This window comes from Ochlerotatus camptorhynchus, unplaced genomic scaffold (assembly GCF_037179485.1).
Source record: "Ochlerotatus camptorhynchus isolate MF236.1 unplaced genomic scaffold, CSIRO-AGI_Acam_v1.1 ptg000071l, whole genome shotgun sequence".
Taxonomy (NCBI): domain Eukaryota; kingdom Metazoa; phylum Arthropoda; class Insecta; order Diptera; family Culicidae; genus Ochlerotatus; species Ochlerotatus camptorhynchus.
The window spans coordinates 460,147-482,414 of NW_027040561.1; the positions used below are offsets into that span (position 1 = coordinate 460,147).

The following is a 22,268-nucleotide window of genomic DNA, read 5'->3' on the forward strand; positions in this document are numbered from 1 at the left end:
TTGCTGTTTTTATCATGTAGTCATGTAAACAAATAAAACGATTGACGAATCTTGAATATGGATGGGCTTGAGATTAGATTCATGATGTTCTGTTCAGTAAGCAAAAAAGGTTGCTCTAAGGCCACCGAGCCCTTCATTTCACATTATACCGTTACTTAAGTTGTTATAACTATTCAAACCCGGCACCGACAACAACGAAAAATTTTACAAAATACACCATAAACAAGCGATTTTACCATACATTTTTAATATGGAAGGACCTGGGACCGTGTTTTTCTGCTCAGTAAGCATGCCACTGCAACCGACGATCTTTCAAATCCTAAAACTAAAAGCTACGAAAGAGTACTTAGGCCTTAATTAAGTTCCACTTTCACGCAACGTTCGATGTTTTAATTTGCTCTATACGCATTGATCAGGCAATCATAACAAGCTATGACCAACGTGACGATTGTTTAAGCCCTGGTTAAACAAGCTATTCAAATGAAATTACGTTCTCGAATTTCACTTGGTATGTAATGAACAACAGAAATACGCGATAATTCATATAGTTTCAGCGATTGATGGTAAATTTTAAATATACTAACGGTACTGCCGACTACGACGGCGATTACGACAGTGACTACGACAGCGAATACGACGGCAAATACGACGGCAAATACGACGGCAAATACGACGGCAAATACGACGGCAAATACGACGGCAAATACGACGGCAAATACGACGGCAAATACGACGGCAAATACGACGGCGCCTACGACAACGACAACAGTGAATTTTTAACTTACGATTTGTCTAGGATATAACACCTTTGCCCGGCACCTCCACATGAGCTTCATTTCTGCTATCTGTCATTTTTGAAAATATATCTAATAGCAATTAACTTTGTTGTAATACTTCCTGCATTGCCATGGTCATCTGGGAGGAGGTTCGCATCTAGTGCTATCCCCAGCGAGGCATCCTTCAGCTTGCTCACAATCTCTGACACTGGCGAGAGACCAGCAGACGAGCACTTTTGCCAGCCGTAAACTTGCTGATTCACGGCAACGTCGGCCACCGAATCACCACCAAAACTCGCGGCGGATACATTATCAGCACTTTCCCCAGCTAATTTACCAGCTTACATATGACTTTTATTATCCTATGAACACAAAACACCAAAATTTCACACACCCGCCACTTCCCGCGTCATCCTCAATCCGATTTATTCCTGCGATTTCAAGCCAAAACATTCAAGGTGTCAGAAATGCCGGGTTGCCGGGATGGATATTTTACAAAAAAATCGCAACTTGCTCTTTGACCAGCACAATCGGCACACCTGTGGCACACTGACAAAAAAGATGACTCAAGACTGGTGTGCGGAGTGACCTACCCCTTGGCTGAACCACTGTATGGTGGAATTTGAGTAGCTTGCCAAGACGGGCCAGAATATGCAATCCACCTCATGCTTGATATTACATTCTTCCAGGGCACTATTCCGGTCCTCCGAGGTTTAAAATTCTGGCCCAGGAATATGATTGGAAACTGCCAGGAGCACATAAACCGGGATTTTTTGTTTCGAGCGTGCAGGATCGAATCACGGTGTGCTTGCACCGGTGAACCCATGATGTAAACAAACAGTCATTCCATAGCAAAACGATATAGTGGTTCTCAGAATTTCGTAACAATTGGTAGTGTTGTTCCTTATCGAAAAATATTAGACCCGTATTTTTTTTCTCATTAGGGTGACCATTTCCATGTTAGGGTGGTCCAAAAAATCGATAAGGTGTTCGTTTGTAAAAGTACAATGCATGGTGGTATATTTAAGGATGAACTTGTGAAACGATTCTCGTTCTCGAAATAGAAGAACATTCTGTGAAACTTTGAAAGTATCTCTAAGCATGTTTTATAGTATGTCTACAAATAAAAAATTAATAAATTTTATTTCAAACCTGTCATGTGCGTAGTTGGAAACCATAAGATTGTCTTTTCAAAGCACTGATTCTAGTCGAAATGGATATCGATATCGAGTTCCAAACAGTCCGTGAAGATTTACTACCCAAATTTAATATAAAAAATATTCTATTTGAATCCCTATGCTCCGATCACTGTGGTAATTATTATTTATACATATCCCAAAAGCAATCATATGTATCAATGGAGACGCAGGGTAATCTAGTCGTATTGGAGTAATGAGCGAAATGTCTAAACATGATAATTTCGAAAAATCGTAACTCAAAAACGAAGAAAAATACATCGCTGATTTTTTTAATATGTTGTTTAGAAAAACCTACATTTTCTTCTACACAATGCTTCAATTTCAAATTGTTTTATTTTTTTCTGAAAATTATTTTTAATAACATTTAATTTGATATTTTGATCATTCAAATCGGCTCAGTGGTTCAAAAGTTAGGATTTTTTTTAAATGTAATTTTGGGAAAAAATAGAATTTTTTTTTTTTTACCGCCCTAAAATGTGAATGGTCACCGTAATGAGAAAATACAAAAATACGGGTCTAATATTTTCCGATAAGGAACAAAACAACCAATTGTAATGAAATTCTGAGAACCACTATATCGTTTTGCTATGGAATGGCTGCAAATGAACTTATCCTGACAACCAATGCCTACTGTGATTCTATACCATCTTAGCTTGATTCGGTGATTTTTGAAAAAAAAAACTTCTAAAAAAATGTGTTAATGGCAGCGTTTTTGTTGTGTTCTGTATTAAATTTATCGGATAACGTGGAGGCGAACCAGCCTCAGGCTGAAAGCCTCCCTAATAAAGAAAACTTAACTTAACTTATCGGATAACAACAACGTTAAAATTAAAACTGAATAGTATCATTTAGTGCCCTGACGGGTTCGAATAAGTCTATAACAAAACCATTAAAAATTTTATCTTTATTCACGGGAGTAGGAGGAGAACGAGGCAGGGCTGCTCGCCCGCTTCTGTTTCTGATTATGCTTACATTTTATGAAATTCTTGTTCAATTTCTGCACGGATAGTGGAACTCCTTAGCTCAATAAATTCGCTTCCCGCATTAAGCTCGGAACCGATTTCTCTTGCTGAGACAGTTTTGCACAGGAAGTTGTTTTAGCCACAATAAAAAATTGTTTTTCTCCCATCGCTCAGGCGCAATTGTAAGACGAGACTCGGCTATTTTACAATAGTATAAACTAACGGCATCCTTTAAATAGTAAAATCTGTCCACTAATCGAACGAAAATTATAAATATCTACTGGGTGAGACTTACAGCACACCAAAACTGCTCAGAATTGTTGTTTTGAAACCGTATGGAACTGTCAAATTGATAAAAACCATTTTGCTTTTAAACGAGCTGTAGTAAAACCAGTAGACCATAGATAAAACATAATGGCTATACATAAAGCCGTTTAGCCTAGAATTGAATTATTTATTGCCGTGATTTAAAAAAAAAAGTGCTTATGGAAATGAATACGCCCTTTTAAAATATGTCGCTTGAGCCAAAATGGTATCAATAGCGATAGAAGATTCATATTCCCCTGTCGGAAACATAAACAAAGTTTCATTTAAATCGGAGAAACTCAAATCTGGTAGGGGAAATGGATGTAATGTCGGTCTAAATGCCCCTAATTTGGGCCCATACATAAATTCAGCAATCAACTAAATTTTCAATAGTGACCAAAAATATCCATTAGTACCGTCCCAATGACCCGTTCATCTAGATAAAATTGATAAATAGCAGACTTTTAGCGATGGGCCCAATCTTAGATTCATAGACCAATATTAGGGCCATTTCCCCTATATAGCTGTAGTCTGAACTGAAAAAGTCACAAGGATGATAAAAACCATAAATGACCAATCAATATTATGACTTATCTTTCCACTAGGAATTTTGAATGGCACGAGTCTCTGAAACTACGAAGATTTCGTGTACGAAATTATATCAACATTTTGCTGGACTTATATGCATGTTGGCTTATTTTTTTTTTTTTTTTTTTTTTTTTTTTTTTTTTTTTTTTTTTTATAGTCACTTTAACACTCTTGGGTCATTCGTGACTTGTCCGGGGGTGACATTTGAACTCGTGACTTTGGCATAATTTCTGAGATTCGTGCCAACGAAAAACAAAGTGGCAAAGCAAGACCAGGCATGGGTAATCATTTACATTCATTTCGTGTATTCATTTACATTCATTTGCATCTAACTTGTGACGTCTTTGTCGACTATACTGGGGTGCAAATCAAAAAATATGTGTGGTGAAAGAGTGTTAGGTTTTGAAAGCTTGTAACTTTGTCATTTATAGATAAAATTAAAATCCAAATACGCCAATCGATAGGATATTACTTTACGAATCTGCTGAAATAAATACTTTTCGAATTTTGAATTGAAAATATTTTGAAAAATGTACAAATGATAATTTATCACTGTTGTCATGAAATAAACGTTTTTCCCCCAAACACAGTTGTCAAAATAGAGTACTACTTGGTTGTACATCGTTCTGCTTGAACCAGAAAATATCTAAAACAGCACTGCTGTCGTTTCTCTGCTCATTACCGCTTTTGGTGGCGTGGCACTGGATCTTGCAGCAAGCAGGAGCAAGTCAGCGGTTAATGTGGTGTTTACATCTATGCGGATTTGCTAGCGCTAGTGTAAAAAAATAGCCAGCATAATGTAAGCAGGGCATCAGCGTCAACCACCATGTGCTATTTGGTTGGTACACTAGCGCTAGTTAATCCGCATACATGTAAACACCCCATAGAGGTGGATCACGGCGTGATCACCTTGACAACCAGCGATGAGGTCGAAGGAGACTTGGGTCAAAACCCGGAAATTATTTACACAATATCCATTACTCTAGACCGAGGCCAGTTGAATCGTGGGGAAATCGGGACGGTAGATGTATCTCTTAGCGGAATTGAATAAACACTGAGATTATTTCTAATATAGTAGTTTGCGGTAGTACACAATTCCTCTCAAAAATAATTACAGTGAATATTCACTTCCGCTAAGAGATACACGTACCGTTTCAACTTATCCCAGTGTACCTTAACAATGATCCCTAATAAAAACTTAATGGTTATTTTGCTAAACGATGTGTTCGGAGTATAATCCAAATCCATTTGTGGAATAGTTCAATCATTTTGGTTATCGTTCGTTTATGGTATTTTTTAATTAGGAATGCTTACTTTCAAAACATTGAACAGGTGGAGACTGCTCTGACTTTGAAATTCAATAACTGAATCCCCCTAATTTGCGAACAATGTTGTACTAAGCACCTACTTATTGGAAACCAAATGTTGGATTTGAGAAACGTCACAGTATTCTATTTGCACCATTCTACGAACACGCTGTACTTTAAACTACATAATGATGATACATGATAATTTTATGTTAGGGGTTTCCTCCAAGTTTGAGAACAAAGAGGTGCTTAAAACCCGTATGATCGTTATACCCCTGCCTCCCCTACTTTGCTGACATATGAGCCAACATTTTGTTCAATATTGAAAGTTCTGTCTTCTGACTCTGGAAAAACATGCATCGCGTCTTTGTGGACTATACTGGGGTGCTACTACAAAATATATAACGGCTGGTTTAGGATCTCACACTTTGTAACAGTCAACCTTTTTGTAAATATGTACAAATAACTACCTTATTAGAACATATAATTGAATTGAATAATTACTATCGAACATCATATGAAATTACACCTGTGTCATTAAATATACAACATACTCTCGATGTTATTTCGAAACTTTTAGTTTGCCGCCTTGCGCGCGCATCATACTATAAAACTGCGCCAATGCTTAGGCCAGCTCATAACATGGGCATTTCAAATACTTGTTCCGCTGTAGGGGAGTAGAAGTGCACTCGTTAAAGTATTCTCCCGTTTTGCTCGGGATCGGGACTAAAGCTGAAGGTCAAGTTTATAGGACGGCCTTGAGGAATGGGGCGTGGAATGTGAAGGTCGCCTTGATGAGTACTGGTGGGAGCGAGAGGTTGCAGTCAGAAAGATGACATGGAAACCCAACCCGAATTCTTCGTTCGAAGACGCGAGTTTTCCCAGGCTCCTATCTGAGGACCAAAAAGTTTCTCGTTCACTTTGCCTGGACTGGTGAAACGTGTCAGAAGTGATCGTAGTCGCGTATACCCAAAAAGTGCTTAGACTTGCCCTTTGTAGTTTCCTCAGTGTTCTTTAACATCTCTGATCGTTAAAGCTTAGCTTGTGTTAGCCTTTCCCAAAAGAAAATCAAAACCCGTTTACCGTAGTGAAATCGGTGCAGCGAGAAATCGAACAGAAAGGTATGAAAGTCGTGCGTGGGAAGGTAGCGTTTCTCTCTAAACCTTTTCATCGAACAGCCGTTCGACGGTTTATTTCTCGGTTTTAGGAAAGCTACGTTTTGTATAGTGGACACTTCCGGAGACCAGGCAAGCGTTGCTGGCCATTGTCATCGAGTGGCCAAGGAGGACTGTGCCTTCAACATCGCGCCCGGTCCGGAGCGAATCATCCGTCGGTAAAGCATCCGAATCCGATCACGTGACCGGAATCGTGACCGTTCGAGAGTCAGTTGACCGAACGCGCTCTGGTAGGTGGATTCACCATCGGCCTGTTGAACACGAGGTTGAACCGCCAAGCCAAACCAACAAAGAACACCACCCAACAATAGCGAGCTGAGCCAGCTCATGCAACAATGGACATCGCACCGGCAAACCCCATGTAAGCTGAGTCATCGCGCGCGACAATAGCGACAACCGTCGCTCTTTCTCGTCGGTTGCGAAGGATTTTAATCGCACCGGCCACCGCATGTAAGAACGAGACCATGAGTACAACCCGCTAAATGTTTTCCATGTGCGGGAGGGAATAACGCTCTGGTTAGAGAGAACGCACGCTTTAGGTAGGGAAGTCTAGGCCTAGAATAGTATCGTCTAATAAATAAATTGTGTTACCATGAGTTAGAACTCGATGTTTCAAAGTGTTCGGAGAAACCCTACCTGTGTTAGCGTTATTGATGTTGAAGTTCACCTGAGGAATCTCCTTTTGCGCTCGTTCGTTGAATTAGTCTTGTTCCCTTTCTGTGACGGAATCGCCATCTCGAGGATTGTGGAGGAAACTACCAGTGATGAGAAGCTTTAGTTGGGTAAAAGTTTCCTTTCGTGTGGAGAGTTAGGGTAGAGTGAGTAATGCCTGCTTACTGATTCGGACATCTAGTAAGTCGGACGTTAGGAAAGTTGAGGGGAGTTGGATCGTTCTGCAAACCGTTCGTCAGGGCCTTCTTATGGCCTTTTCTTTGGCGAGTCTCATCCCGGGCAATTGATATCCGAGCGAGTAGTCCTCTAACGAGGTGGCGCTTAAGCTACTCCCTTACTGTGAACGATCGAGCTCACCCCACCTTTGTAGTTTTCTGGGCTTATACAGGTTTTCAGTAGAACCGCAACGGCACTCCTTTGAATGGAATACCGTGCGGCTACAACTTGAATTTTCATAATTTATTACATTCAAAAAAAATACTTGAACCAACATTGAACCACAACCGAAACATTGGTTGGTGGTTGGTTAGTTGTCTTTATTAAGGACAAAACCGGAACATTGAAATAATTGAAAAATTTAAGATAATGTATAATAGTCAAAAATTAATTACATATATCAATTTTGCGTAGTTCTACGTCATACTGTGGTCGTGTTTAGGACACAACCCTTTATTTTTTTCATCAACAGAATTCCATGAAATGATGTATGAAACTTTTGTAGTATTTGATATTAACTACAACTTTTGTCGATAGCTCAAATCTGTACCTCTTATGCATGATGAACTAAAGCGGACAGAACTTATTACTATTTTTAAAATGAATGTAAATGAATGCACGAAATGAATGTAAATGATTTGCCATGCCTGGGCACGACAACCATAATAACGGCCACTTGAGGATTATATCAACCTTTTCCTTTAAAAAAAATAAATTACTATATGAAAAGCCAAAATACCCTTAAACACTGCTAAATAGCTTTTACATCTTAACCCCTACCTTTAAAATGACAATGGCTTTAAAAATGCATTAAAGAAATTTTCAAAACGCAGATTTAGTCCTTTAAAGCAACCAAATGCAATTGCATTACAATTTCAAAATTCCTTCAAAATCTCAAAACTGCTCTCTTCTTCCATCAAAGTGTGTTTTACTTCAAATGTGAATTTTATGATTTTCAGAGTTGAAAGGAAATGCTATACTAATATGAACAGCTCTAATGCGATTATTTATTAGCTAGAGATAGTTATTTAGAGGATAGATTGATAGTTCCGTTAGTTTGCGGCAGTGTGAAAATTTAATAGAAATTCAAACTGAGCGAAGGGTCATTAATGCGATAAAACTCCTTTGCCTAATTCACACTTTGATGGGTGAGGAAATTTGAGGTATTTCCTCAAATCCACGGCAAAAGAATGCGCGTTTGACTCGCTCATATACTGTCTGCGGCTGTGGAATAGTTCTAACGACGTTTATCACAACCTGAGGCATTTCTTGTGGGCCCTATCGACACCTATAGAACCAACATATATCTTAAGCTAGATGTTATAGAAGGCTCTGATAATCATCAAGCAAGATGAAGTTCAAGATCCAAGTTGAAGATGCAGAACATGTATGAAAAACCTACTTAACAGCTTTTATGCCTAGCATCCATGCTTAGCATACACAGTTTTACTCACGAACTACTCATTTTATAATAACTTTGCGCTGAGTTAACGAAACATAGTTCTGTTTGAAGCAGTCGATAGAATAAAGTTTAAGCTTTTTATAAATATGGAGAAAAAGGATATTTTAATTCTAGAAATAAACTGTATTTTATTTTGCGTTGCAAAAATGATGTGAAAAATGCTCGCTGCACATCTCGGACTTCAAGTGTAAAAATTCATTGGTGTTGACTCAAATGATAAGATTTACCTACTCTTTGCATGTCTACAGTACACTATGATCCTAATCTATGAATTACTTTAAAGAAAACTAATTTTCAACAACTGAGTTAAAAGTTATTAACAAATGAGCAGTTGGTGTGTACAACTGTGCATGCCAAGCATACTAGCATCCACTATGCCTAACGTAGTTATGTCTAATGGGGTACACTCGAAGAAGCCATAAAACACAAAAACACATTGCAGATCCTAATGTTTTCCAAATGGTCGTGTGTTTGTCACCCAACATTGCTAATATCAGTACAAGTTTTTTATCTGAATTCCATGAGGCTATATTTGTTATTTATATTTCGTAACCCGCCATCTGCTGCTCGTTTATTTCAGTAAAAAAAATCAAACAATAATACCAAAGTTTAAAAAAAAATATCTCAAAAATATGAACAGAGGCGTGAGAAATGTCCTCAACTTCATGGAATTCTCTATCAAAGCACCCTTATAGGAATCATTCCGAATATTGTTAGAATTCTTCTCAAAGTTTGTCAGAAATTCATCCTTTTAATTGATTCCCAGAATATTTCGTAAAGTAGCCATTTTTGTGGAAATTAAGTAACACCTGTCAATCTATTGAAAATACAGCACCCAACACCAACACAGACTTCCAATAATTTTAACATCGTGGAGTTCTACCGGAAAGCCAATTATAAATTGTTCAGAATATTCATACAACTGACATACTCCCCTGGAAGTTTGTCCGGAATTATCTTTCGCTATCAACCCCCCGGCTCCACCTGTGACCAACACGCTGCTATAGTAGGTAGCTCAGTGAAGAAGATACACTTCAGACGAATTACATCAATTATGTCTTGCCATATCGCTACGAATATATCTGAGCTTTCAAACGAACTGCTTTGGAACGACGGCGACGACGACGACGACGACGCAGAGCTTCTCGCAAGATTGGTTTTTGATGACTCTGTTATTGTGAATCGTAATAACTTTACAGTTGCACCCGAGGAAAATTATTTCATCATTGTTTTTCTCACATTCAGCCAACAATGGAATCCAACCGATGTTCGTGAAAGTTCTCTAATTGTTGCGGTTTCCTCCATGTCAAGTTTCAATTTACACGTGTCAGGCTGTTTATTAGCATAAACTTTCAACTTTTCAAAGCCCCCTAGCAAGCGAACAAAACATCGTCAACATGCAACATAGCGAAACAATAAACTGCTGTTGACAACAAACGCAAATACTTCCAGCACGCAATGCACCGCGTGAATGCACCTACATTTAACTGCACTGCATACCTACACGATAGACGACCATCATCACAGCCCTCGGAACGAAAGTGCATACACGCGTTCCCTATTTGCACTTCACACCCGTTGCGGTTGTGTCCGCCTGTCAGATAGTACAAAACATTGCACCAGCCACTAAATCATATGCCTGGGCTCTTGTTTCGCGCGCCCGAAAACCTCCGTCCATTGCATTGCTGCATTCATAGGTTGCTAGGAAGGTACCTATTTCAGGAGCAACCACGTCTCCCAGGGTAACAATTTTGCATACCATTTCCAAGTGCTTTTTTCCATCATCGTCATCAGCAGCAGCGCCGGCCGTCCCCGTCATGGTCGTAGTCGTACAAAAGGCACCTCCGCCGTTCATGTGCTTGCAATCCCGTGGGCCGTCCGTAGACCGTATATGCAGCGGAGCTATTTTGCATACCTAACCGAATGGAGCGAAAAATGGCCCAGGCCCAGGCTTTCGATGGAACTACGGTTAAGTGGCCGCTAGCAAGAGCGTGGTTCTTGGCTGGTTGGTACCTGTTCGATTGCCTCACACCATTCGATCCATTTTCGCGTCACTCCCAGGCACCGGTTCGGTGGATATCCTACACCCAATAATAATAGTAATAGAAATAATAATAATAATAATAATAATAATAATAATCGTAATGGCCTCCCCTGCAGTTCGAATCTGGTTCTATAGAGCAGCGAATTGGGCATATTACAACGGCTGTCTGACAGTTGAGAAATTTATTGAAATAGAATTACCTACCCACCCGAGAGGGCTAGGGCTATTGGACCGGTGCACGGTGCATAGCCACCGCACCACTCGATAGTCAAGAGGACTCCGTTGATTTGCGATGCACTGTGCATCGCTGCCACTTTTGCAGCTCGGAGTCCTTCTTTCGCGCAAATATTTAGTTGTACCGCTGGGAGGCAACAGCAGTGGACTTTCTCCTTTAATAATATTACCGATTTACGGATTATGCAGTGGAGCAGCAGCTGCACACGTGTGTGGATTCGATTCAAGTCAGAATTTGGCCTTTCAGCATTGAATTTGATTATATCTGGGGCCTTCCTAGAAGCTGCCCAAATCGAGTCAATTTTCCGCCATCGTTTGAAATTTTGGATGAAAATATTTGGATGTTGTTTTTGTGAAGGTAGCATTAATTTCTAAACTTAAAGTCACTAATTCTCACCTGGAAAATCCGGAGTGATCCGGTTCCAAGCTGACTTCTAGTGCTGAAGATGCCGAAAACAACAGTTTGTCGAGTGCTCAAAACCTACAAGAAAACCCTGAGTGTGGAAAGGAATTAGCGGACCTAAGAAAAAACTGGAACCAGGGATCGTCAGTTGCGCAGCAAGGCGTTGAGGTACGTTAAAGCCAACCCTGGTCTTTCGATCCGAGATGGGGCCAGAAGGTACAACACCCACTTTCAAACGGTGCGGAACATCCTTACCACGGAAGAATACAAGTCGCACAAAGCCAGTGAACATGAAGCAGAATTCCATGGCCAAAAGGCGTGCAAGGCTCTTGTACGACCGTGCTTTGACGAAACACAAGGGCTGCACTTTGATCTGATGATATGACGAAACATACGTCAAACTCGAGTTTAAGCAGCTTCTCGGTCAAAAGTTTTACATCGCGACTGGACGTGAGGATGTGCCGGGAAGATTCAAGTTCGTGTTTGCCGACAAGTTCGCGAATAAGGCCATGATTTGGCAAGCGATTTGCAGTTGTGGCCTGAAAATGGAACCATTCGTCACATCCTTGACGCTGACATCCCAAGTTTACATCGAAGAATGCCTGAAAAAGCGTGTATTGCCGTTCATCCGCAAGCATACTGACAAAGCCATCTTTTGGCCCAATTGGCTACCACTACTTCAAGGTGGTTCTGGAGTGGTATGCTGCCAACAAGATCGATGTTGTCCCCAAGCTAATGAATCCTCCGAATTGCCCGGAATTTCGACCAATCGAAAAATACTGGGCAATTTCAAAGCAGCGAATTCGATGAGGCGGCGGGCAGTCAAAGACATCCAGGAAATGCAGCCTAAATGGAAGAAATGCGCTGATTCCGTGTCCGTTTCCATTGTGCGGGCGATGATGGGCTCCATCATGAAGAAGGTTCGAGATTTCGTTCGAACTGGAGAAATGTAACCATCTAATGCTGTAACTTTGAAGTTTTAATAAAAGTACTGTACAGCAACCATTAATGGACTGTTTAAACTTATTGAATCACGAATTACAGGTATTTTTGTGCGTACCAATTTACTTTTAGTCAGCCTTTATTATGGTGTTCTTTGAAGTATTTTAAACCGGTTTTTTATATGAAATGCATTTTAATTAATGAATTGTTACTCTGGCTACTGGAAGTAAACATTATTCAATAGGTACCTGAAAATTTGTTGAACATGTTTGGAACCTAATTTTGAAAGGGACAGGAACTGAATTCAGAAATATAAAAATTGAATTCAATTAAGGATATTTAATGCCGCCTAATTTCAAAACTTTGAATTGATTTTTTGTTTATTTTAGGATAAAATTTATAAATCAAATTATTGATTATTATTAAATCGGGCAATACAAACAATCTCGTACGTCAATAATGCAGCTGTGCTCGGGACACAACTCTTAACTTTTTTTAAAATTGTGGAACTTCTTTTAGAATCTTCTTTTAGATTTGTTTACGAAGGATTACTCATTTCGGTAACATATTGGGGCGCAATTTAAAAAAAAAACAAAATAGACCGCGTAAAAAAACAGTGATCAGGTTTTGATCACTTATAACTCTGTCAATATCTGATGGATTTTAATGCTAATCGATTGGAATTTTTTCTACGTCTCTGCTAAAATAAACATTCTATCAATTTTCACTATTGAAAATTACACAAATGCCCAACTGTTGCAATGATGATCAAAATTATCACCGATTTCCTGCAAAATGCGCTTTCCCTAACACAGATTTCAAAATCGAATCCGGTCTCGCCGAACGGTGCTTATTCAATCACCGTGTGTGGTGGAGTCTGCTCGGTCGTCATCAGCAGCAGCAGCAGCAGTGCTTTCGGCCCGTGACGTTGTACATTTTTCTCCAGTACACAACGAAAGGCTCCCCGCAAACAACTAGCTATCAAGGCTGCCCTCAAGAGCCCTTGATTCACCGAAGAATGCGTAATTTTGTCAATAACGAGGTGTTTCCGGGGTGGAAAAAGTGGTTTCGCTAACACAGTCGCCGAATATTGTTACCGAGCACTTAATCCTACGTCAAATCTACGGTAGTGTCTTGGATACAACCTTGTTGACGTAGTAAAAACACCGTTTTTATAGCTCCAATTGTGGCAGCTTCAAGCTGCAATTTTATTAAAGAGTTAGTTAAATTTATGTCGATAGAAAGAAATCTAAGTAACCTTACTCATTCGGTGTTTTCATCAAATTCTTCTCCGTAAAGTTTAATGAGCATCGATCTAACTGTCTAACTGTAATGATATACAATTTAGCACTTCGAGTACTAGTTTTAGTAGTTTAAATTACCGTGTTAGCTGCTTAGACTAACTAGAATTTATTTTTGTTGAGGTTATCCAACTTTCCAATGATAAGCTAAAAGTAAAGCACACTATAAGCACTGGTTTAATTGCCATTTTCTTACGTTTCCGTACCAATCAATACTCTTTTTCTTCTCAGATTAAGGAATTATACAGTAATTATTCGAGCTCACTATCTTCTTTACTAACTATTTATCAATTTACTTATTATTTTAATTAATTCATTTTTTCACATCTTCACTAACGCTATGGTTTGATCTTTTTATGATCTTCTTCCCTGATGGATTTCTTCTTCTTAAATTTCATCTGTTGCTGACACATGTCAAATATCCGTAGGACAGTCGGTATTGGGTGTCATCTCCACTACATCGTTGTGCCCAGGAAGTGTGGCAACACAACCTATTACTTTTTTCGTTAATATCTTCTCCTTCTGCGCTTGAAAATGAAAAAAATTAAAATAAACTATCTTTGAAACGTTTTAAGTTATCGGTTTTGGTATTTTTGTGATCTGATAGATTTCCCAGTTTGATTAGAAGTTTCGAAGCTAATGCATGTACATAGGCCTAATAGAAAGATAGGTAGACAAAAAGTGTTTAATGAAGAATGGTTGCGTGCAATACATTTGTGGGAATAGCTTTTTGGGATTCTTGTAGTCACGTTTTGTCTGTACTTTATATTTTATTTCTTTCATGTAATCATCGTAAATAATAGTTATTCAATAATAGATAATTCAGCCATATATTTACCTAAAGAGAAGCTCATCGTACTTTGACGCGAATCGATGTGGATTGTGAGATGCTCGATGACCCTGGAGGGATCATTTTTGCTTACTGTGCAAACAATACTGGATTCAATCCGTCATGACTCTTAAAATGCATAATCACTCAACAAAATGAATATTTTCTTTCGATAGTTTAAATGAGATTAAATGAGCAACATATAAACAATATATACTTTTGGTTGCATCGTCAAATTGAGGCGAATCCTAACCGAATACCCTACCCGAACCTCCAACTTCGTAGCACTTATGAGGGTTTCGCTAAGTCGGTGGCCTCTCGTTAAGTAAGTAATACATCAACATTTCCTTCCCTATCCCTAGTTATGGTAACGATGGGCGTGGCCGGAAATAGCGACAGTCATGCTTCTGGAATTCTTGTGCTTAGATTGGAATCAATGTTTACTCCCGAGAATTACTTCTAAAAGTAGTCTGACTGATAATTTCAAAATAGTCGTGAGTGTCGCTTGTATCCAATCTATGAAGTATATCATAACAATGCTGACGCTAAAGATCTTCGATTGTAGTGGCTTAGTTACTGAGCAAAAAAACGCAATCCCAGGTACTTTCATATTGAAGAGATTTATGGTCAAAACGCTTGTTTATCGTGTATTTTACGAAGCTTGTCTTCGTCGTTGGTGCCGGGTTTGAATGGTTACAACAACTCGAGTAACGGTATGATGTGATATGAGGGGCTTGGTGGCCTTAGAGCGACCGTTTTTGCTTAACGAGCAGAACATCATGAGTACAATCTCAGGCCCATCCACATTAATGATTCGTCAATTGTTTTATTTGTTAATATTATTACATGGTAATAACACCAACTCTATGATTAAGAAGGGGCTCATTTGCCTAGTAGTAAACGTTTTTGCTTACGGAGCAGAAGACCATGGGTTCAATCCTAAGTTTCTTCGTGTTATATGATCGTAAGGACATCAATTCAGCTTATCGTTCACCAAAACGAACCCTGCCGCAAATCCAACCCTTTTACCCAACATCCCAGTGATTCCTCGAGAAGGACATCAAAGCCAGTGTCGTTGACTCATTCCTTTCTTGACTTGCGTTTGGGTGCGGCCAGCGCTGGTATTGTCAAGTTTGAGATCACCAGTTTTTACACATTGAGGATGATTGCTAGTCCCAAGCATCATCTATTGCAGTGATGGCCAAAATGCAGCCCACGGGCCGCACGTGGTGTTTAGATCTCTATGATTTATCAACCATCTTCTTCTTCTTCTTCGCTTTTCAAGCTTATTGCATATCGCATATTAGCTTATTGCGTGCTCTCAACTTAGTGTTCTAGATGCACTTCCACAGTTATTAATTGAGAGCTTTCGATGCCTGTACCATTTTTGCATTGGTATAATTGTGTGGCAAGTCCAATCATACTTCTATGCCCAGGGAAGTCGAGAAATTTTCCAACCCGAAAAATTGCTAGACCGGACCGGGAATTGAACCCAGCCACCTCCAGCATGGTCTTGCTTTGTAGCTGCGCCTTTGCCGAGTGAGCTATCAACCATAGCTTGAATGTCTTTTTGCATTACGAATGCATGGCCGAACTAATTGGGAATACGCAAAATTCAACTTAAAATATGACCATCGAACAAAGATACAGCTATTGACAAAAGGGAGATGAGTGAGTGTAAGAAATACATTTTCTCAGAGCCCAAATAATCCTCGTTATCATCAATTTCAACAATCTAAGGTTAAATAAGTTCTGATGAGCATTACAGGATTTAAAAACATTTTTTGATTCTGAAAATATTTTTTATTGAGATGGTGTAATTTAAGAGCAACATGTATTGAGTTATAAGGCAAAATCCCAATAAATTATTCCTCAATTTAGACGCTTAAAATAAACCTTTAAATATTGCTTGTCTAAGTGGGACGCTTTCTTAGCCGCAAGGCAAAAAATCTGACATTTTGTTTCATGATATTGCATCATGAGATGGAAAAAGCTTAATTATGATCAAGAAATACAACATTATACAATTTTCCACCTCATTTCACGATTTTAAAGTGCTACCAAAAACTGGTGCATCTAATTGGCACTAGCATTGAGTGTGATGCATTTGACAGTGCCATTTTTTTTACACTTCCGTTTCTGTAAAGTAAAACCTAGAGGAACAACTAATGCCAAAACTGGAGCTGAAGCTAGAAGTTAAAAATCTATTTTTGAGATTATTTTGATGCAAAATAAATATATTTGACATCCTTTTATTGTTCAAAATACTTTAATGCAATGATATAAGTTGGTACACAACATGAGGGTTTTTATTTTACAATATGTGAAAACTAACTATATTTACTAACTAGTGCTAAAACTGACTCAACTACCCTAGGTTCATAAAATACATCTGCAAATTAGTTTTTCAGCAGTTTGACATTCAAAAAGCTTGCAGTCAGCGCAAAAATTAAATTTGCGAGGAACTATTGGTACTGAATAAAAAGCGCTTATTTGGTTAATACAAGCTGAACAAGCACTTATTATGCATTAATTGTCACTTGTTAAGCAATTATTTTAAATTAGATGTGCTGATTAGAATCTAGGTTTGTGGCTTAGGGTTAAACAGTACACGAAATAAGGTGCTTGTAGGTGTGTTTTAGTCACCAACTTGAGTGTCGGCGATGTGGCATCTACCAGCCTGTCAGAAAATCGGTAATCGCCTCACAACAGAGGACGCCTTACCTTAAGGCATCGAAAAAGTGCGTAGAGCGTCCACTGACCATCCCGTTGATAATTACTTTTTTTAAGCATAATTTTGAGCTGTAAGAACTCATCTTCATGCTTAAGTCGTTTGATTAGAATGAAACCCTAAATTAAAAATCACAGACACAAACACACCCGTACACAAACAAATTCCAATTATCCACGGCCCATACAAATTAAAAATATATATATATGTGTGGACAATTGTCTACGCATGGGGGGGGGTCAAGAATCCCAACAAATTGTCTACGTAATTAATGAACAGTCCCTTGTTGTTACTCGCTAAGCAACAAACGGTGTTGCTTGGGTGCCTTCGGCTTGCCGACTTAAGTCGACTCGACTCAATTTTGATAGACCGTGCACGAAAAAGTTCTTCTCCGACCTTTTCATCTTAGCATTTTTCTTTGGTAATACCGTGCCTTTAACCGACTAGGCTATCTGAGGAGGTCCCTTACTATATTGAACTGAATGCAACTGGCAAATAAATCGAAAATTAATTTGATGTTCATATTTCCAACAACATTTTTCAATTCTCAGTAATGTATAACTATAACATCTAAATAGGCAATCAAGCTGATATAATAATCAACTGGTGGTCAACGACTAGCAAAAAGCCGTCAAGCTGGGTCATAACACTACAGCAGCAGCATCAGCAGCCGTGCCTCCGGCCATTATTAAGGGAGCAAATTATCGCATCCAAAAGCGAGCATCATTTTCCCCTATGTATTACCAAAAGAAGTAGATAAATATCTCTGTCTGCCGCCGTCAATGGACTTGATAATGGTTCCCCGAAGCGATTTCGGTCGTACAAATTTAATGATCGCTTGTCTATAAACCGGGTGTTGGATCGATGCAAGCTTGCGATGCGTGCAGAGCTCATAAGTGATCCTAGTCACGAAGGACAAGTCCCTCCAAAGGCGGGGGGTTCCGGCCGGTTTTTGTAGCTACAGCAACAGCAGCAGCAGGGGCGTTTTCAAGGTTGTAAGTTCATCATGTTTACAGGGCTGGACAACTTTATTACCTGCGATTCCGTCTGCTTCGTCGGGATCGAGTTGAGGAAAGATCTTATTTTTTTGACATGACGATGTCGGTATGTACATAAATCGTCTAGTGGTGCGGCAAGCGAATCCGACATCCACACGATCCACATCAATGAATTTCTTCCGGCGCGCCAACTTGACATCACAAAGGCCATATTAATGCCAACGGGCAAGGGTTTATTCTGTCTATCGCGACGACCACGACCACGGCCCAACCTTTATTTTCGCCGTAGACGAAGTGCTACACCGCCGATAAATGTCCCCATTTTAACGCCAACACTCTCTATTTGGTTTCTTCGGCGACAGTCATGGACGACGGCGACGGTTTCAAACTTGGTTGTCGCGAAAAGGGCTGCAAAAAAAACAAACCGGCAGCGGTACCTCTCGTAAAGTGCTTAATTTATATGTGTTTTTATCTTTCCTGGCTTCTAATGTCACATATGGAACTGCACTGGCCTGCCAGCAAGCCACAAGCTTCGGTTAAATGTCGATCCGTTTGAAGGCGTGTACTTGCTAGATCCTTGTAGCTTTATTTTGTCCAATACGATCCCGTTTTACCGCAAAACCCACGCAGGTCCATATATAACCGGACCATTCCCAGCCCAACGGAGTAACGCAGCAGAGGATCACATTTCGCTCTCCAAACTGGTGCAATTTTCATACAATGTTGCACCGATGGCCAGACGCATTATCCGATTGCAAGCCTTCTAGTCAGAAAAGCTAATTAAAATCTTGATTCCGTAAACAGATGTGCCATAATTTTTCCCACATCGCATCGCTGATTATCAACCATACCGACGACGACGACGATGATATACCACACAGTTTCTATGCTCATTTCTCAGAGGCCCCTGGCGGCACTTTCACGCGGAGTCCTTTGATAACACTTCCAGCTCACTAGACGACTGCCGCCATTCACGGGGAGGGATCGTTGGCTCACTTTATCACCCCACAGCAACAACTCCACATAGGGCTGTCGGTATTATGAATGGCCAACCTGTGAACATCATAAATTGTCCTTAAGCGTTCCACTTTTATGCTGCACATATATTTAACATAATAAAAACAATGCAAGTAAGGATTCATTCCGCGTTGCGAGGACTAGGGACTGGAATATATTTAGTGCCAAGTCTGCCAGCAATCCCTCCCCTTCTGGCACGGTCCACGGACCATAGACTCCGGGATAATTTTTCACTCTCCACACTATCGCTAACCAGCTGGTTGACTGCAGCATGTCGAGGAAGGTTTATGCTTTCTTGCCGATGGATAGTGCGGCATTACTGTTGCACTAAGTACGACATGGTGCAGAATTTGTACCGGGATTATCATTTATGTCCTATGATGTTCTGACGCTCTGTAGCCGGCTCCTGCGGGCGAATATGATGTGTGGCTTTTGCGCTTTGACGTTACGAGAGAATGATAAACCATTCATTATCGTGGAGACAAAAGTCACAAGCTCAATGAATAGATGTGATACCGATGTCACTTAATGGATGGAAACTTCATTAATCATCGTTGCTGGTTGGATACTTGTTTTGGATCATATGGATTTCAGCTGGACGTAGAATCAGCTACGTTTTAAGTGGCTGTTAGGTAAAATAATGGTACGCCTAATTTCCAGTTGGGTTGTAGAAAGCCATGAAGCAGACATTTTCGATCAAAACTTAAGGGCAAGGTTCACGGAAATAGCGAAGTGGAGGCGTTTGCACTAACACTAATTTTGCCATCCAGGAGCTTAACAGATCTGAAAGTTAAACGCGATGCTTGCTTCTCTGCAGCAACCATTTGGATTTATTGTGAACTTTGTACATTAAGTAGATCGCTAAAAATCTCAAGAATAAAGTCTAAAAAAGAAAAAAGACCACCAGATGTGAGCCCTCGAAAATGCAAAGTGGTAAGGCAAATTTTATTTAAAATGGATTCCGTCAATCGTATCCTTAAAAATATTATTAGAGTATATATCAAGCCATAAATTGAACACTTAATGATTTCTTTTGGATTCGATTAACTTTTTTGCAGATTACTAATGCAATTTTCTTCTACAGGGTGCGTGACGAATTTTTGCAGTAAATTTCAAATAGTAATTTCTCATGCTTGTGCATCATGATTTAGATATATTTGGCAGCACTGGATAGCTTATACTGTTAGGTGTAAGATTTGAACAAACAATGTTGAGTAAACGTAAAGATGTCGAAACAAGAGAGCAATCTGTCAGCCGTTGTCGCTTTGTTGCGCGCCGGAGTATGCATGAAAGAAATAATTCGGTCGGTAAATGTGTCTGAAAGAACAGTGTATAATATTAAAAAAAGGCTTGGGAAAGTGATAAGACGGAGCACCTGCTCATACTGCTAATAAAGCACAGAAATGGCTTACGGAAAATATTTCGTAAATTTGGGAGGAAGAAATTTGGCCCCAAGCAATCCCGATATCAATCCGTTGGATTATTTTGTATAGGGCGTCGTCCAACGGGATACCAATAGAACCCCTCACACCACACTTAAGTCGCTAAAAGCTAAAATCAAGGCAGTGATGACATCTATGGATCGAAACATTTTAAAACGTGCATACTGCAGTTTCCGGAAGCGTCTAACTACAGTCGTCGAAAGGGAAGGCAATTTTTTTGAATAAATTTACTTACAACAAGAAAATAAATCGCACAAAATTCATTGCTAGAATAACTAACTGGTGTATTTTTTCTCAAATATGCCATTTACTGCAAAAATTCGTCACGCACCCTGTACAGCTACAGGGTTATCTAAAATATACTCAACTAAAAGTTTCATGTTTTCTAGTCAACTAAACTAAAAGCTTCATGTTTTCTAGTCTAAAGTACACACTTAGTTTTTTCTACCGAGCTCGACTGTGCAAATGTCGGCAAAATAAGTTTCACTGAGATCTCAGCAAAAGTGACATTTGATTGCTGAGTCTCGGATAATGCTAAGCAGAATCTCAGCAAACAAATGAAATGTTTGCTGATATCTCAGTAAAACTATTTTTGCCGAGATTTGCACAGCCGATCTCGGTAGAAAAATCTAAGTGTGTACTAAGTACTAAAGTTTGTTTTTGTTCAGCATTTCCAGAAAGATTGTTTATTCGTATTTCCGTCATTCAACTAGATTGTCGGAATATGTTTGTCTTCTGTAGCTACTTGATGAATTTCAGCATTTATATTACGATATGGAGCAGTTTCAGGCCAAATGACGAATCGGTCAGACGATATGCATGAAACTTTCTATAATTGTTTTAACAATGTTATGCATTTTTTTCTTTTGTTGACCAACATTTTTCGTTACTTAGGTTTTGTCAATTTTGAAGTGTCCAGTTTGGAATTTTCAAAAAATTGACATTTTTATATGGTAGCCCATATTTTATATCAAAAGAAACAATGAAATGCACACTGACAAATCATAAAAAAAAATTGATGTGCCACTAGACTGATGCATAATTTGAAATTTTCGCTCCACAGTGCTTAAATGGTCCTAAATCGGGTCCTGAATAGCATCCCAACATTTGAAATCATTTGGTAAGAAACTGATTTGGTACAAACCATTTGCAATTTATATGGAAATCACCCTGGGAAAACCTAATTTTTTGTTCATTGACTTCTATCCTTTTCCCATATTACTCTGTTAAAAAGTTCTATAACTAGTTTTATTGGAAATATTCTCAGCTTTCCTGATGTAACCATGGTGGTTCTGGGCACTCGGTATGACAACCAATGAACTTGTTATTGAATTCTCATGTAATTTTAGGTGTCTCATGAAGGGGTTGGCACGATTTAGATATATCATCCACTCTCGTAGCCCATACTCGCCGGATCATATTCCGGCCATATCTCCGAAAACAGTTGACCGATTAAAACATATCCAACGACGATTTTTGAGACCATATAAACATATATTTCCTTGTTGCGTCCAATTCTGTTCAGTGGTTGTCGAGAACCACGACTTAGTACTCAAAATCCGTGATTTTCGGAAATTGTTTGAACCAGTTGCCCGAATTCTAAAAATGGAACCATAGAACTTTTGACGTAGTACTACGTCTGTGATTTCTATATGGGGGTACAC

At 39.3% G+C, this 22,268-nt stretch overlaps 1 protein-coding gene across 1 annotated transcript in view; it reads left to right on the top strand.

Moving 5' to 3' along the window:
- LOC135697532 (uncharacterized) overlaps nucleotides 1-22,268 on the top strand; it is a 336,829-nt gene that overhangs the window by 291,974 nt on the left and 22,587 nt on the right. The window lies entirely within an intron of this gene.